General features: G+C 48.1%; 1 protein-coding gene across 3 annotated transcripts in view; it reads left to right on the forward strand.

Annotated features, from left to right (window-relative positions):
* Window positions 1–13,641, forward strand: part of METTL27 (methyltransferase like 27) — an 86,607-nt gene that overhangs the window by 43,164 nt on the left and 29,802 nt on the right. The gene's annotated exons all lie outside the window — the stretch shown is intronic.

The following is a 13,641-nucleotide window of genomic DNA, read 5'->3' on the forward strand; positions in this document are numbered from 1 at the left end:
CGTGATCATTACCTTGCCGTGGTGAAGGGGCTTGCGTATCACAATGAAGCAATGACCGGCGCCTAGATGAGTGTCTCGGGGGGCAAACCCACGATAATAAGGTCGTTGCCTCATTGTGGTCAGACCAAATTTGATCAGCTGGACAGTCACTGTTCTGTCATTCAGCTACATCAGCCAGGCGACCATATGGGCTGTAAAGCCACCAAAACCTGCACTCTCGCCATGGTGCGCACCAGTCCAGCACGGCCGTCACTACACAAACAGCTGTGAAGCAGTACCTTAATTACACTACCTGATTGATGTATACACATGCAAGATGTTTTAAAGCACTTTAGGCCTGTCATTTAGCATTCAATGTGATTTCTGCCCTTAAAATGCTGCTTTGCGTCAAATCCAGATTTTTCCCGGGGACTTTTGGCATGTATCCCACTCCTCCACCTGGGGGTCCAGGTGTTAGACCCCTTGAAACATCTTTTCCATCACTTTTGTGGCCAGCATAATTTTTTTTTTTTCAAAGTTCGCATCCCCATTGAAGTCTATGGCGGTTCGCGAACTTTTACGCGAACCGAACCTTACGCGGAAGTTCGCGAACCGAAAATCGGAGGTTCGGCCCCACTCTATTAACTAGCCTTTAACCACTTGAGGACCCACCCTTTACCCCCCCTTAAGGACCAGCGCTGTTTGTTTGGATCTGTGCTGGGTGGGCTCTGCAGCCCCCAGCACAGATCCGCGGCCACACAGAGCGATCAGATCGCCCCCCTTTTTTTCCCCCTATGGGGATGATGTGCAGGGGGGGTCTGATCGCTCCTACCTGCAGGCATGTTGCGGGGGGGGCACCTCAAAGCCCCCCTCCGCGGCGACATTCTCCCCCCTCCCTCTCCTACCTGCTCCCCCGGGAGATCTGGGCTGCACAGGACGCTATCCGTCCTGTGCAGCCAGTGACAGGACGTCCCCTGTCACATGGCGGCGATCCCCGGCCGCTGATTGGCCGGGGATCGCCGATCTGCCTTACGGCGCTGCTGCGCAGCAGCGCCGTACAAATGTAAACAAAGCGGATTATTTCCGCTTGTGTTTACATTTAGCCTGCGAGCCGCCATCGGCGGCCCGCAGGCTATTCACGGAGCCCCCCGCCGTGAATTGACAGGAAGCAGCCGCTCGCACGAGCAGCTGCTTCCTGATTAATCAGCCTGCAGCTGGCGACGCAGTACTGCGTCGCTGGTCCTGCAGCTGCCACTTTGCCGACGCACGGTATAAGCGTGCGGTCGGCAAGTGGTTAAAACTAGATAATTGAAGCTTCGGCAGTCAGAATCTTTTCACAGGAGAAGTATTGTCTCAGTCTCCAGCAAGCAAAACAATACTTTAAATAAGTTGACAAAATTAACTTAAGTTTGATATTACTTTTTTGCCTACTTTTTAGTACTTTCTCACTTGCTACTTGTTGTAAAGGTATTCTGTAGTTATGATGAAAAAAAACATCTCCAGGGAGACAACTCAAAAGTAAATTGAATTAAAATATTCACAGCCATATGGAATTCAAGGTGATAAGAAGCGTGCAGCATGCAAGTTTCATATCAGCTGACATTGCTCAGTATTTAGTGACAATTTCAATTGTCTGCTTCACCAGGCAAATAACAGTCATTAATTAGACTGAGCTTTGCTCCTATCTGCCAGGCGATAAAGAGCAAGGTTCTGTACTCTGGAGCTGTCTTTCAGCACCATGGCACTGCAAATTGTCTTCCGTGAGATCCATCACACTTGTCACGACCCTCCCAGGCACTGTGACACATTCCTGAAGTCGGCCGCATCTCATCCACACTCACCGTTATAGTTACTGGCACCCAGCGCTTCCGCCACATACTAGGCTCCCCTGGCACCATTGTTCCCCGCCATAACTGTGCCAACTTGCCGGGACTACTGCCTCTGACTTGCTTCCGAACTATTTGAAACTGGTGGACCAATAGGGAGCCCTGGCAGGAGCTTTGAATATGTTTTTGCCTGACCTCCAGCTTCAATTAGTTCTGAAATTGGTGGTGATCCCACTGGGAGCTCCTGTCAGTCCCTGTCCTTGTAGTGCAACTCCTTGCCATAACTCTTGTATCTTCTTACCCTCCACCTTTCCAGGCAGAGTCCCTCTATATCCCTGTTGGAATGCTCTCATTCAAGCTTACTGGAAGAAGTCAAACAAGTTTAGAGGGACCCATCACTGGAATGGTGGAGTGTAAAGCCTGGTGCACAACTTCAATTTTAATTAGCCAATTTTTCCACCTCCATGTAGTATGAGGGTCCACAAAGTTTGAATGCTGTACTAAGAACAGGTTGTGTAGGTATACTGTCATACTACATGGAGGTGGTAAAATTGGTCAGTGATTGGCCAATCAAAATAGGATGTGTGCATCAGGCTTAAAGAAGATACAGACAGTCTGTACACTTTCAAGAGGCTTCCCACTACCGAAGTAAGTATCTAACTTTTTATTTTCAAAAAGCTACAGGTGTCCTAAAACCCTGGCACTGATGTTCATGCTACAATTATGACCCTACCTATCCCAGTTATCACCCATCCCTGCGCTTGGGGAGATTTTGTGCAATATTGGATCCCACCCACTTCCCTGAGACCTAAAGTGGACCTTTACTGAGATACTGTGAAAATTGCCATGTCTAAACTCACCATAAGAAAATGCTTGCTGTCTGTAAGGGCTCGTTTCCACTATCGCGAATCCGCATGCGTCCAACGCATGCGGATTCGCACATGTAATGCAAGTGGATGGGCCTGTTTCCACTGTAGCGTTGTTGAGGTGCGTTTTTTTCAGCGGTGAAAAAACGCACAAAAGAGCCGCAGAATTCGCCTGCGAGTGGAATGCATGCGAATCGCATGCAATGTATTTAATAGGGAAATCGCATACAGTTTCCCCATGCGTTTTATGCCGCGAATTTGCATGCGAATTTGCATAGGCACGAATGTAAATTCACACAGGCAGTGACATGGTTAAAATCGCATATACCCTCACCTAAAACGCATGGGGAATCACATCCGCATGCGATTTCATCAGCGGTGGAATCCAGGCGATTCTGCACCGCAATAGTGGAAACAAGCCCTAAGAGACGCTGCTTTTATGGCTTCAGATATTTGCGTCACACACGCAGAACACCTGATTTGTGTTCTGCTTGTCGACGTCTCCTCTCCATAGGCATAAACACAGTCACTTGGCCAAGCAACGGAGGAGTGGCTATGGGGGGGGCAAGGAGTACATCTGTCCCCAGGCGTAGAATCTGGGAGCGCAGTTACAGGTTTTACTTTCCCTGATGCGTCCTCGTCAAAGTGTCTGAAAGATGGTGGAAGGATCCAATCTTCTCCCCTGCTTCCTCCTGGTCTCTCCCCTACATTTTTTTTTTTATTTTGTCTCCCTGCTGTAATCAGTGCTTGCCATGTTTGCATCAGCAAAGTAGATCATGTGTATTTCTGCGAATCTCCCAACTTCCTAATGCCTGGTACACACAATGCAATTGCCTGCCAGATCGATGGGTAAAATTGATTATTTCTGGCATGTCCGATCTGCTGCTGATAAAGTACAGGATCGATTTTGTGCAGTGCTGATCTGAAAATTGATCCTGTTCTTAATCAGGTGCAGATCGGACATGCAGGAAATTATTCTAAAACTCAAACATCTCTGGGAAAGCAGGATGAAACCCCTTTTGGTTCACACCTTGTCACGAGGGGGCACAAAAACTGACTTTGTCCCCAGGTGCTGAAAACCCTAGCTACGCCTCTGCCAAGCACTCGTGTTGATAAAAAGATCAGCAACCCAAGTGGGCAGAGAAAGATCAGACTGTACCTTTGACCCCTCTCTTTAAAGTGCTATTAAGTATTTCAGTTTTCTTACAGTGCCATTTGAGGTCACATATGAATCCAGCATGCTCAGTAGTATTGTACCTCAAGATTTGTTTGCTATGTATCTGCTGAAATTACAAGGCGTAATATTTATTGGCGTCTTCTTAGCCCCACATCTCACAGTAAATCATGCAGTAATACCATGTTTTTGATACGTGCACCAGGTCATGATCTCGGTAATTGCTCGCGGGTGTTGTGCTGTCGTTGCCTCCTATATATCTGGCATTGTTGTTTTGCAGTCGCATCAATTCATATTTGGCTGGCAGACCTCAAGCAGCACCTGCAAAGGGAGGGATATGATAGCAATCAAGGAATGTTACCAAATCCTTGACGTCTCTTAAAATGCAGAGAGTAAATCCTTGGTTGGCAGATGATTTTGTAGGCTTAAAAATTATATAGATCTTCTTTTTTCGATGATATTTTCAAAATGGTATCTAGGGGGAGATGATTGTCACTTAGAAGCCAGAGAGCGATTACCAATAACATTTATTACGCACAAAAGCAGAAAAAGTTCAGTTCTGGGAAGTGACCTTTGAGGCTGCTGCAGCCAGACGTTTTATAACACACCAGCTCATTGACAGACTGTAGTTCTCTTCATGTACAGTCAGCACATCAATGGCCTTTCAGAAACTAGAGTCGGTTGTTAAAGCTGAACTCCACACAGCTACAAATAATAATAATAATCCAGTAATGTGCTATAGAGCATGAAGCATTTTTCTAGACAGCCAATAAAAGTATCTACGACTGCTGATACCAGATTTGGAAGAAGTGCAGTTATCTGTTTGCCCCCTCTAAAACGTTTGGCATAACAATAAGGCCTTGGGCCCAATACAGCATTTCCAGCAGCGATTCCAAATGCACTATGTTGATAAAAATCAATAGGGGTGATCCCACGGTAGCGATTTTGATATTGCAATTGTGGTCCCTGCAGCATTTGTGCAGCACTTGTGCTTCAATACAAAGTATAGGATTGCTGCAAACTTGCCTTTCAACTGCTATATAAAGTGTTTCCTACCCAAAACCACTTGCTTATCCATAACGCCTTGTGCTAATGGAAATTGCATTCACTACACAAATCTAGCTCTGAATTCAAAAACTTAAAATCGCCAGAAATCGCTCTGGAAAACACTGCAAAAATCACTACAAACGTGTTCTGTGATTTGTGATTTCTTGTGGACCCCAGCCCTAAGTAAGAACTCTTAACTACTAAATACCCATAGACTGGTCTAGCACCTAGTGTCCCTATGTCCCATCCCTTATTTTTCACCCTTTGATGATCTTAGTTATATATTTTTAAAGAATTTGATGAAAAAGCTGAAATCACACATGTAGCTGTCATAAACTGGGTATGATTTACTAATGTTGTCCTGAATGTGAGAGCTTGAGATCCTGCAAACAACTGGATTTTTATAATTGTCTGCTATAAGGTGGTAAATGTTTGCATCCTAGACTTGGATGATAGCAAAGCATGTGTTTTTGCCTTCTGGGACAGGCACAGTGTAACTCTGGAGTCATTCTTTGTGTTTTACCAACATAGCATAGGTGCTCTATTTGGACTGTACAGGCTCTTTACAATATTTACAAAAAAAACAAACCAGAAAACAAAACCTACAAAAAAAAATACTTGCACTAGATAGGTGACAACAACCTACAGCTACAACTTAAATGTGAGAATCCTCTCTACAGGGAGTAACCCTACTGTTTTTTCCAAATAAAAACAACAGACAACTTAGGCAAGTTTGTCCACAGCACAAACCTTAGATACCTTTGTTAGTCCACAGCCCTGTGGTTTCCAGAGTAGGATAGTTTTGGACTGACCTAATGAGCCCCTTTATTTTCACCTGACCACCTCCCACAAATCCTGGAGTGGACCTGTCTTCTCACCTGAGTATTTGTTTAAGGATTTGGTAAACTTGCAGAGCACAGGAGAGAAATCTGATTATTGAAAAAGGCAGCGCATGCAACTGCCATGGTAGTAAATAAGATGATTTTAGCAGTGTGCTTTTCTATAATTGAAAAATGCTGAGCACGGAATGTGATACTCTTTATTTGCACTAACAAATTTTATTATAGGAATAGCTTTTGGCAGTCACTCTCTTCATAAGACCATCTGAATTATCAATGCATAGTACAACACATGAACATATAGAGGTATAGAGGTAGTTCTATCACAAAGTTTGAGAATACAGTAGAAATATAGCCAGTCATAAATAAGAGTTTGGGGAATTTGGGACACATTGTGAGAAAAGCCGCACAAGTATAAACAGTCATAAATAAAAGTTCAAGAATGTGGTGTGAAAGATATCACAGAGTTGGAGGCCAAGTATAAAAAAAGAGAGATAAGGGCTTAAATTGTACATTTCAGTGTTCGGGTCGTGACCTTAATGTGTTAAGGGGGGAGGGGGACTGAGGGTGCGGCACGGGACAGGGCGGAACAGAGCAGGAAGGGGGAACAGGAGAGCAATAGGGCCGACCTGGGCTCAACTCACACGATCTGCCAGTGTGGATCCCTTGCAGATACATCAAAGGGGAATGGGGACCTCTTTACACACAATAGATTCTAGCCCCTGAGTTGGCCATCTTGTGCGTGTACAAAGCTTTATGCTATATTCACATGTGCATGTGCTCCTATTCAGTGCTGAATCAGATGATTTGACAAAAGGCCAATACTCACCTGGCGGGGTCTGCTGTATCTCTGTCGCCCAAGGGATCATATACCGATCCCTGCCAGGCAACAGAGCACTGACGATGCTGTAGAGCAGCGCTGTCCAACTGGCGGCCCGCGGGCCGCATCCGGCCCGCCAGGCCTCCAGCTGCGGCCCGCTCGTCTCCCTGAGTTGCAGGCATGGCTTCCGCTATAGGCGCCATGCCTGCAATCTCAAAACGCGCACTTTCCCGTGTCCCCGCTGGCCTGCATCAGCGCTGTCCTCTCCCGTGTCCCCGCTGGCGCTGCCTTAGCTCAGACCTCACAGATCGCGGCGACTGAAGAGAGCAGAGTGCGCATGTGTAGTACCCGCATACATGGAGTACTTCACATGCGGACGTGACATCATTTGTCACTTCCGCATGTGAAGTTCCTCCGCGCGGGTGCTATGCGCACTCTGCTCTCTTCAGTCGCCGCGATCTGTGAGGTCTGAGCTGAGGCAGCGCCAGCGGGGACACGGGAGAGGACAGCGCTGATGACAGGTAACGGGGACTGGACACCTCGCTATCTAACTTGGGGGGCACCTGTCTCTAACTTGGAGGGCACATGTCACTATCTAGCTGGGGGGCACCTGTCACTATCTAACTTGGGGGGCACCTGTCTCTAACTTGGGGGGCACATGTCACTATCTAGCTGGGGGCACCTGTCACTATCTAACTTGGGGGGCACATGTCACTATCTAGCTGGGGGGCACCTGTCACTATCTAACTTGGGGGGCACCTGTCTCTAACTTGGGGGGCACATGTCACTATCTAACTTAGGGGGCACCTGTCACTATCTAACTTGGGGGGCACATGTCACTATCTAGCTGGGGGGCACCTGTCACTATCTAACTTGGGGGGCACCTGTCTCTATCTAACTTGGGGGGCACCTGTCTCTAACTTGGGGGGCACATGTCACTATCTAGCTGGGGGGCACCTGTCACTATCTAACTTGGGGGGCACATGTCTCTAACTTGGGGGGTACATGTCACTATCTAGCTGGGGGGCACCTGTCGCTATCTAACTTGGGGGGCACATGTCACTATCTAGCTGGGGGGCACCTGTCACTATCTAACTTGGGGGGCACCTGTCTCTAACTTGGGGGGCACATGTCACTATCTAGCTGGGGGGCACCTGTCACTATCTAACTTGGGGGGCACATGTCACTATCTAGCTGGGGGGCACCTGTCACTATCTAACTTGGGGGGCACCTGTCTCTAACTTGGGGGGTACCTGTCACTATCTAACTTGGGGGGCACCTGTCACTATCTAACTGGGGGGCACCTGTCACTACCTCAGCTGGGGGGACCCCTGTCACTATCTAACTGGGAAGCACCTGTCACCTGCGGCTCCAGCAAGAACCTTCGGCCCTCCACCATGGGGTCAGGAAAAAAAAATGGCCCTCCATGCCCATGAAGTTGGACAGCACTGCTGTAGAGAAGTGTCCTCAGCCTCTGGCTGGAGACGCATCTGTTGCTATGGAGAGGGGCAGAGGGACCACAAGCGCGTGCAATGGACTGGCTTCTGGTAGGTGGGAAAGCAGCAAGAGCAATGTGATTGTGCAATGTTATAAAGATCCGTCATGCTGGATCTTTAGCGAACGTCGTGCAGCCGCTGTACCACAGTCTGACCACCCGCCATGGTGGTTGTTACCAGCTATCACGGCCGAGTTCAGACCAGTGTGCATATGTAGCTAAAGGCAGTGACTCCTGAAAGCCATTGGTGTAGAGTGCATTCAGTGCTTAACCTCAGTACAGTTTGCATGTTCTCCCCATGTCTGTGTGGGTTTCCTCCGGGCACTCCAACAGAGCCGCCCATCTTCATGAGCACTCAGTACGCTTGTGCGTGCACAGTACAGAGCGGCCATCTACAGGAGCACTTAGTATGCTTGTGCGTGCACAGTACAGAGCCGGCCATCTTCAGGAGCACTAAATATGCTTGCGCTTGTGCGTGCACACAGTACGGAGCTGCCCATCTTCAGGAGCACTCAGTATGCACAGTACAGAGCCGCCCATCTTCAGGAGAACTCAGTATGCTTGCGCTTGTGCGTGCACAGTACAGAGCCGCCCATCTTAAGGAGAACTCAGTATGCTTGTGCGTACACAGTACAGAGCCGCCCATCTTCAGGAGCACTCAGTATGCTTGCGCTTGTGTATGCACAGTATGGAGCCGCCCATCTTCAGGAGCACTCAGTATGCTTGTGCGTGCACAGTACAGAGCCGCCCATCTTCAGGAGCACTCAGTATGCTTGTGCTTGTGCGTGCACAATACAGAACCGCCCACCTTCAGGAGCACTCAGTATGCTTGCGCTTGTGCATGCACAGTACGGAGCCGCCCATCTTCAGGAGCACTCAGTATGCTTGCGCTTGTGCGCGCACAGTACAGAGCCGCCCATCTTCAGGAGCACTCAGTATGCTTGCACTTGTGCATGCACAGTATAGATCCGCCCATCTTCAGGAGCACTCAGTATGCTTGCGCTTGTGCGTGCACAGTACAGAGCCGCCCATCATCAGGAGCACTCACTATGCTTGCGCTTGTGTGTGCACAATACAGAACTGCCGATCTTCAGGAGCACTCAATATGCTTGCACTTGTGCGTGCACAGTACAGAGCCGCCCATCTTCAGGAGCACTCAGTATACTTGCGCTTGTGCGTGCACAGTACAGAGCCGCCCATCTTCAGGAGCACTCACTATGCTTGCGCTTGTGCGTGCACAATACAGAACTGCCGATCTTCAGGAGCACTCAATATGCTTGCGCTTGTGCGTGCACAATACAGAACCGCCCACCTTCAGGAGCACTCAGTATGCTTGCGCTTGTGCATGCACAGTACGGAGCCGCCCATCTTCAGGAGCACTCAGTATGCTTGCGCTTGTGCGCGCACAGTACAGAGCCGCCCATCTTCAGGAGCACTCAGTATGCTTGCACTTGTGCATGCACAGTATAGATCCGCCCATCTTCAGGAGCACTCAGTATGCTTGCGCTTGTGCGTGCACAGTACAGAGCCGCCCATCATCAGGAGCACTCACTATGCTTGCGCTTGTGTGTGCACAATACAGAACTGCCGATCTTCAGGAGCACTCAATATGCTTGCACTTGTGCGTGCACAGTACAGAGCCGCCCATCTTCAGGAGCACTCAGTATACTTGCGCTTGTGCGTGCACAGTACAGAGCCGCCCATCTTCAGGAGCACTCAGTATGCTTGCGCTTATGCGTGCAAAGTACAGAGCCGCCCATGTTCAGGAGAACTCAATATGCTTGCGCTTGTGCGTGCACAGTACAGAGCCGCCCATCTTCAGGAGAACTCAGTATGCTTGCGCTTGTGCATGCATAGTACAGAGCCGCCCATCTTAAGGAGCACTCAGTATGCTTGTGCTTGTGCATGCACAGTACGGAGCTGCCCATCTTCAGGAGCACTCAGTGTGCTTGCGCTTGTGCATGCACAGTACGGAGCCGCCCATCTTGAGGAGCACTCAGTATGCTTGCACTTGTGCGTGCACAGTACGGAGCTGCCCATCTTCAGGAGCACTCAGTATGCTTGTGCTTGTGCGTGCACAGTACAGAGCCGCCCATCTTCAGGAGCACTCAGTATGCTTGTGCTTGTGCATGCACAGTACGGAGCCGCCCATCTTCAGGAGCACTCAGTATGCTTGCGCTTGTGCGTGCACAGTACAGAGCCGCCCATCTTAAGGAGCACTCAGTATGCTTGCGCTTGTGCATGCACAGTACGGAGCTGCCCATCTTCAGGAACACTCAGTGTGCTTGCGCTTGTGCATGCACAGTATGGAGCCGCCCATCTTGAGGAGCACTCAGTATGCTTGCGCTTGTGCGTGCACAATACAGAACTGCCCATCTTCAGGAGCACTCAGTATGCTTGCGCTTGTGCGTGCAAAATACAGAGCTGCCCATCTTAAGGAGCACTCAGTATGCTTGCGCTTGTGCATGCACAGTACGGAGCTGCCCATCTTCAGGAGCACTCAGTGTGCTTGCGCTTGTGCATGCACAGTATGGAGCCGCCCATCTTGAGGAGCACTCAGTATGCTTGCGCTTGTGCGTGCACAATACAGAACTGCCCATCTTCAGGAGCACTCAGTATGCTTGCGCTTGTGCGTGCACAGTACAGAGCCGCCCATCTTAAGGAGCACTCAGTATGCTTGCGCTTGTGCATGCACAGTACGGAGCTGCCCATCTTCAGGAGCACTCAGTGTGCTTGCGCTTGTGCATGCACAGTATGGAGCCGCCCATCTTGAGGAGCACTCAGTATGCTTGCGCTTGTGCGTGCACAGTATGGAGCCGCCCATCTTCAGGAGCACTCAGTATGCTTGCGCTTGTGCGTGCAAAATACAGAGCCGCCCATCTTAAGGAGCACTCAGTATGCTTGCGCTTGTGCATGCACAGTACGGAGCTGCCCATCTTCAGGAGCACTCAGTGTGCTTGCGCTTGTGCATGCACAGTATGGAGCCGCCCATCTTGAGGAGCACTCAGTATGCTTGTGCTTGTGCATGCACAGTACGGAGCCGCCCATCTTCAGGAGCACTCAGTATGCTTGTGCTTGTGCATGCACAGTACGGAGCCGCGGCCGCCCATCTTCAGGAGCACTCAGTATGCTTGTGTAGTACCGAGCAACCCGTCTTCAGGAGCACTCAGAGACGCAAGTGGTCTCAAAGGTTTCCAAAGGCTCCCGGAGGAGTCCAGCAGGGGAACCAGGACACGGAGAGAGGATCTGGAGAGCTCTTTAGGATCCAGAGCTGTCCCCCTAGGTGAGTATGTGACTTTTAATCCGCTACAGATTTCCTTTAAGAATGCAAATAAGGGTAAGATTTTACAAAGTTCAAACAATGACTAAATAATTGATAAACAAATACTGTATAAAAAATAAGCCATTTTATGAACTCACTCATATTTAGTAAAGCGTACTGTATACATAGCTGCATGTATTATGATAGCCTGTCCTTGCTGGATAATGTCATTCAGTACCCGTGTTTTCCACCAGAGGGAGTATTTGTTCTCTGCTTGCCATGCAGCTGGTGATGTCAAATATGTAAAGCTCTGCTATAAAATGATTTCATGTGCCAGATTACAATCACTTTCTTTCTTCTTCTTGCTGTATATGAGCTGTTTAGTTATTAAATGCTTATTCCTAATTTCTGAAGAGATTTGGAGAAAACACTTTATAGAAGGTTTTATTTTTTTTTATTCTGGTGAAGTGACCGCACCTTTGGCAAACACACAAGTGCAGTGCCTTGGCCAGAACCACGCTGCAGCCACCAGGAGTCACTTGAAAAGCATTTCTTAATTCTTCTCCTCTAGAGTGAAAATGTCCAAATTCCATCTGAAATGATGAGAATGTTCTGTATTATTGCCGCTGACACGCAAGGGCTGGAATGGTGGAGTGATTCCTCTAAATTGTTTAAACTTAATAATGTTTCTCCATGACTTCAGGAAAATTTGAATGTTATGGTCCCACGTCCAATTTAAAGATTCATAACTGGAAAGAAATGGATGTTATTAATCCTAAATATGAGGCCAAACGCAGGTTATGGATGTGGGAACATGATACAAGCTGCGCAGCTAATGAGCTTGTGTTGATGTGTAAGCTCTCTGAATAGCCAGGAAGTGGTATTCAGGGATGAGACCCGACGAGACAACATCTCACTTGGCTACATGATTTGCCATATTCAAACTGATGACAGACACTTCATTAAGGGCTCGTGCTGCATAGTCTTGTCTGTATGTATCCTCACGCAAGCAAGGCTATGGAGCAGAGCTGGTTCTTGCTACAATGGGGCCCATGGGCAAAATTTACCTGAGAGACACCCCCGATTCTAACAGACCTGACACCTCGTTTTCCTAAAAAGGCATGGTAGGCCCCTCTTTTGATGCCTAATACCCCCCAGGCGCCTCGACCCAGCTGCCTTGCTTTGCCCCAGGTCCCCCTAAACGTAACTATTGCTTGTCCCTGCAGAGTTTTTGGCAGAGTAGCATCTCAAGTGTCCCGGCAGGCACATTCCTCACGGCTTCGTGCACCCCTTTTGCATCCACTGCGGGCCGCATCTTCTTTGTGAGCCGCGGCATGTTATTATGTAATGACATCAGGGAGGGGTGGCGCCCCTGCGAGGATGAAGACGGAAGTGCACAGAGCCTCGGATTGTTTGAGGAGCTGCTGGGACATGCGAGACACTTCTCTCCAGAAGACTCTGCAATTGCCTAGGTTGCCCCTATGGTAGTGCCGGCCCTGCAATGGAGAATGAGAGAGGTAATTTGCAGTGGGCCAAAAGGGGGGGGGGGGGGCAGAATGTCAGATATCGAATGAGATTTAATTGCATGAGACCACTACTTCACATAACATTTTTTAACCTGATCTCCCAGCCTTCCAGGCTCAATGTAATTTTGCCTTTTGAAAACAGAAGGTAATTGCAATAATTCAGCTGTAGGTGAGCAAATGTGGTTTCCCATCATGCATCACTCCCAAATATGCAAATCATCTCTTTATGTCCTTAGAAAGCAAGGCTGAACACCCAGATCCGTTGGTGTATAGTGAGCCTTTAGCTAATACATTTTACAGAACCACACTAATCCAACATAAATACATACATTCCAGCCTTATATGGTAACACAAAAAATGGAGAAAAAAGCCTGTGCTGCAAGAAATACAGAAAATGTAATTGCTTGAACCCTTCAGAAATATTAATTTTGCCTGTGTGTCCTTGTGTTTTTTTTTAATTTTGTGCATTTTAAGATAGTAGGAGAAAAGGAGTTAAAGGGACACTGAAGCGAAAACAAAATTATGATATAATGATATGATTTGTATGTGGAGTACAGCTAAGAAATAAAACATTAGGAGCAGAGAAAAAGTCTAATATTGTTTCCAGTACAGGAAGAGTTAAGAAACTCCAGTTGTTATCTATGCAAAAGAGCCACTGAACTGCACGATTTTCAAAGTCGCAGAGAGCTGAAGCTTGTTATCTTAACTGTCAGTCATTGTATTTTCTTTTTTCTCTGCAAAGAAGGTTTCAAAAGTTCACTTGCCTGCTCTGTAAAATCATTTAGAGTGCTGAGTAGTGTGTAAACT

Source organism: Hyperolius riggenbachi, chromosome 2, assembly GCF_040937935.1.
Source record: "Hyperolius riggenbachi isolate aHypRig1 chromosome 2, aHypRig1.pri, whole genome shotgun sequence".
Taxonomy (NCBI): Eukaryota; Metazoa; Chordata; class Amphibia; order Anura; family Hyperoliidae; genus Hyperolius; species Hyperolius riggenbachi.